Raw genomic sequence first — 5,627 nt, forward strand, 5'->3', positions numbered from 1 at the left:
TGATGTCCTCTGCTGGCCTGGGCAGTCACCTGATCTCAGTCGGACTGAGCTAGAATCCATCCGAAGCCAGAGGGACCCTACAACTAACATGAGCTGAAGGAAGCTGCAGGATACAACGTGTCTGCTGGCATTCATGGGTCAAAGACCTCAGGCATAGGCTGCAAAGGCTTTTCCACAAAATCTCAAATATGATAATCAATAATCACCTTTATTTGGCCAAGTATGATACAAACATGGAATTTGTTTTTGGTAAAGAACCGAGGCAGCCATCTGCGGTGCCAACTCAACGGATGGCTCTAACTATCGGGGACAACTTGGGGGTTCAGTGTCTTGCCCAAGGAAACATGGATTGCAGGCACTGAGACTCGAACCTCCAGTTGGGAGACGGCTGCTCTGTCCACTGAACACAGTTGCCCCCCAGCAATGATTTTGCATGATTCATGCATATTTGTCCAATTAAGTCTGAGCCCATAAACTTTGGGTACTCTGTGTTAAAAAGGTGGCGCCTTCCACACAGTTCTTCCTGTACTGATAAATAAAACTGAAACTTGGCACTTTAATGTAGTATTTATTATTCTATTTCAAATGGCCTTGCATCACAAAATACAACATGCGTGGTGTGTTCAGATACTGTACAATGTCTACATAGGGGTCACTGCTGTTTCTGTAATTGGAAGCAAGTATACCAGTAGTGCAATGATGTGTTTGTGCACAGAGCACGGGAATAAATATTGACTGCATAAAGTGATACTACCATATATACTACAGTACATAGAGTATATCCTGTATATCAATGTATACACATCTATGTGCGGTGTATACAGGTTACTTAGATTTATATTTTTATTTGACAGGGAAATATTTTGACAGTAATTCCTAATACCCAAAGGTCCAAGGAGTACCACGAGTTGTTGCAAAGCTTACAAGGAAAATGTACAAGTGTAAAACAGGAAGTACTGTATGCTTAGTTAAATGATCAGTGATCCATATTTTACTAGACCATTGCCCTGTGAGGCACTCATAAACCTGGCATCATTTCAATCACATGTGTTAGGTATTTTTAGTCAGATAGATATTAGTTAGGTACTTGTTGTATTAGAAATGTTTTTAGTGTAGACAGGATGTCTAGCTCAGGCTGTTAAATGCTTAGTCATTTTCATGAGTTACTCCAGGTTGTTTATGGTCAAGGATAACTAGATAGAGAGTTGATTACTGTATGATGTGTTTAATCATAATCATAATATCTTCTTATGCCTAATGTCAGGATATGTCACTAAATGTCCTGTCAGAATGTTTTTAGATACACACCACTTAATCAACACACACACACACATTGATTTTCTTCATGTTTTGACTATTGCTATGGCCAGCTGCACGGCTGGCACCAGAGATGTCACGGTTTGACGTCCCTGTGTAGAATGGGGTTAGCCCAAAACAGATATAATGTATAGGCCTGTTGGGTTCGGGGTCTTTCATCTTCCAGCTGCCTGCGTGCATGTTGGGGGTGCAAGATACCTGAGCGTGTAATGTTAATTTTTACCTGTGTTCATTGAATAAATCAGCACTGTTTTGTAGTTACTTGGACTGTCTCGTCCCTCAGAATTAGCGTGGTACAAGAACTGGAAGGACTTCACATGCTTTTGTTCAATCATTGGTCTACTGCTAATCATTACACAAATCATTTAGAGTTTTGCTAAAAACAAAACCACAGAGTGACAGCTCTGTTTAGAGCTACTGGTTGAAGGGGGAGGGGGTCCCAATGACCTGTTGTGATGACCTCTTGTGCTGTGTCAGTGACCATTATGGTAACAATAAAAGGGTGTGGCTCCTTTAAAGGAAGAACGCTACATAGATCAGGTATACCCCCACCCCCATCTGCTCCACTGAAGGAAGCTGCGGTCAATTTAGTCAAAGACACACAGAAAATGCCTGTATTTGAATGTGCCTTCAAAATAAAAGTCTTCAGGGTCTATTAGGAAATACTCGATGAAACAATATTATTGTTTTATACAACAAAAAAAAAAATGTTTTGTGTCTGTAAATTCTTCAGGAACCAAGAAACGAAGTGTTTTAGTTGAACCAGTAATAAACTGGTTCAACTAAAACACTTCATTTTAGTTGAACCAGTTTATTCTCAGTTCAGTATGTCCACACGGGTTCGAACTGGTTCCAAAATCCCAAAGGCTACTTTATTTTTTGAACTGCATTGAACTACATTAGAGTTTTCATATGCAGCATATGGTATAGTGATTAATCAATTAGGAAGCCTGAGGCAAAACCTTTCTGCAAGACTTCCACTGACCCTACCCCCTCCCACTGCATGCTGTATGTACTGTATATAGGCCACCCTGTGGACTCCAGGTTCCCAGTGAGGTATCACTTCTGTACTGGAATAATACTTCCCTGCCCCAAGGTCTGTGTGCCAACATGGGAGCACTATATAAGTGGAAATGATAAAGGTTTCACTGGTAGATTCTGAGTTGCAAAATTAGTTAATAAAGCACTGAATGCTTCAGGTGGTCTTGCACTTTAACGGTTTGAATTTACTAAGAAATTAGCTGAGGGTCACACACATTAAAGCTTAGCTTCTTTCCACAGATCTTCAAGGCAGGAAAATAAAAACATACTAAACAGATTTAAGACATTATTTAATGTTGTTGATGATTAATTTAATAGAATAGTACAAGACATAAAAAATAGCACATCAAAAATTTAGTAAAAGCAGAATATCTAAATAAAAATAATTAGTAATTAGTAAAAAGCTGAAGAGAAGGGTCTGGGTGGAGATGGTGGATTGGTGGTGGAGAGTGAAGATCTAATAATGAGTGGCAAACTGTTCCACAGGTTTTGGACAGACAACAGAAAATGCTCGATCACCTTTTGATTTTAACTACGTGTGAAATATAGAGCAGTAACTGGCTGACAGGACAGGGAGTGTCTGATGACTAATGACTGAATATTTACCTTGGTTTAAATTGGTGAGTTCTGACCAACAAACATGATCAATACAATGGCCTAAAACAAGTTTCTCAGAAATATTTATTTTTCCTATAATAAATGCTAAATTCCATTATTCTTCCCAGGAAACTGGAATTTGTCAGGAAAATTGTGGACCTGAGGAATATTTATACTAATTACTTCACTGGTCATTTAGTTTACACAATATTTCTAAAAACCGTGCCCACAAACAGATTTTGGCTTCGTAACTCAACATAATCAAAGAATTCTAATCTAAAACAATGTAATAATCAACTCTAATAGTCAACAGATGTTTACATGTGCCCTTTACCTTTGTTTGATTACATTACACAACTGTATTATGCTAATTTTTTGTTAGACGATTGGAAAAAATAAGAACAAATTTACAAATGAAGCAAGATTTTTCACAATTCAACATTCATCGGGAGTTGGACACAGAGACACAGAGATGTAGCCCGAAACCTCTGGAGTCTGTGGTTGTTTTATAGGTAGTGGCATGGAGGCACTGAGCATTGCTGGGATCATCAGGTTGAAGCACAAAATGTTTATATGAAGCTTTGTGACTGTTGGAGACAGTCGTAGATGGGGCTGTGCTTCTTGGGGGAAAAAAGACGCTTTGTTTTTATATTCTGCCTGGAATGTGTTGAGGACTGTGGACATCTGCTTTATTAACATATGTGATTCCACCCCCAGCTATGAATCTCCTGGTGGTCTGATAGCGTGTCATACTGTTACCGGTATTTGTAAATACAGATTGTGTGAATGACTGGTCTGCAGATTTATCACAGTTTAATCAGCGGTGTGCAGTCTGCAGTCATGGTTTTGTAAAATTTTACATTTTAATTTGAGACAGAGAGAGAGGAAGTAAGCTTTTTTTAAGTGCGTGTTTTTGGAACGCAAAAAGGTTTTTTCATTTGCACCATACAAACATTAACACTGTATGAATGTGTGTTGCTGCAGAGTTTCAGTCAGGCTCTCCTGAAGCTTATTGGTGTGAAAATTCCTCAGAACCATTCTCAGAGTTATTCTCAGATCATTACAGATGCATCCCACCCAAGCACTCATACTGGCTCGTTGATTACTATTTTTTTTGTCAGGGTAATTGCATTATTGTGGCTTCTTTAAAATCAGGTAGGGGGTATGTGGGCCATGTGTGGATGTACAATCCCTTGTGGATGAGATTTTGTTTTTTCAAATGGAAATGAAATAAAATTAAACAGGAGACAAAGACATTTGTTTGGTCTGATATGACCATTTATAACATTTCATGGTAAAATTAACAAATTTATTAGCAATTTTAAAATATATCATATCTTCTCTAACATTACTCTAGTTTGGGTGTTTCCTGTTATCACATCAATGCCAGATAATTAAATTGATTGTGAATGATGGACTGTATCTCCAAAATCTGAGTGATACTAGACTTATCTCACAGAAGGAACTGTATGTGAGCAGAAACAATAGGCCCGACTGAATGCATTCCCTAGAAGGTGTTGGGTTACATGAACCTGGTCTATTTAATAGATGATATTTGTGTAGAGGGACTTTTCTATGTGATCGGTCTGGCCTCTGAAATAACAACAATGCCTTAAAAGCATCAATGAGACGTTCACTGTCAACACCTTAGTTTGTGAGATCACCACCCAGTTTAGTGTGTCGCTTCAGCTCAATCAAGCAGCTCTCATCGTAGAGCTGGAATAAAAATAACACTATAAACAAAGAGATGGGTATGAAAAGTTACACCGCAGTGACTCTCCAGTAAGATTGTTTCTAAAATCACCCAGACTATTAGTCAGGATGCAGTGAGGTGAGTCGATGCCTGTGGTGTGAATCACTCAGCAGTTTGATGAGGGCAGCTTCTCAACAGGCAGCATAAATATTGAGGCACGGAAGATGTGAGTCAGGACAGAGAGAGCGCAGTTCACTGGGCCATTACTTAAGCTGAAAAAAAGGAGAGGAAGTTGGTTTCAAGGTTTGTCTCTGTTTTAGGAAGGGGTACTTACTGAGGTTTCTTGTGTTTAGTTTGTTCTTATCCAGTTTGAATCTCTAAGGACAGAGGTGGTACATGATGTACAGGCTGTAAAACCTCTTTAAGGAAATTTGTGATTTGTAATATTGGGCTACATTAATAAAATCTGACTTAAAACCCTTGGGTTCTCTTTGGGTGCGTCACACCTGTTTTCACTTTTTATCTAAAGAAAAAAAGATACGAGTAATTATTTTTTCAAGCTCAGACTCAATGGCTTTGGCTCATTTTGTGCACACTGCACCCCTCCCCTACGTATTTACAGTACAGGAAGAAGTTTCAGAAGAAGAGGATAACATTTCTGAAAATTCTGAGTTCGACAGTGACTCTGAAGAGGAGGCTGACATTGATTATCACCCGGCTACACCTTCTGAGAAACTACCATCTGTAGAGCCTGAGGTAAGTGTATGATGCTGTTGCAGTACACTGAACGTGAGACACTCCTGCTTTGGGAGAGAGAGAAACTAGGTGCTAAGTATAATTTCTTATCTTCTCATTATACTAGGTTGCAGCCAGCACAAGCAAAAAGAGGCGCACACAGCCAGCTAGTGAAACAGAACAAGCCCTGCAGCAGCCAGCCCCTGGACCATCCCATCAGCAGCAAGCAGGTAAAGAAATCTGA

Source organism: Monopterus albus, unplaced genomic scaffold (genome assembly GCF_001952655.1).
Source record: "Monopterus albus unplaced genomic scaffold, M_albus_1.0 scaffold328.1, whole genome shotgun sequence".
Classification (NCBI taxonomy): domain Eukaryota; kingdom Metazoa; phylum Chordata; class Actinopteri; order Synbranchiformes; family Synbranchidae; genus Monopterus; species Monopterus albus.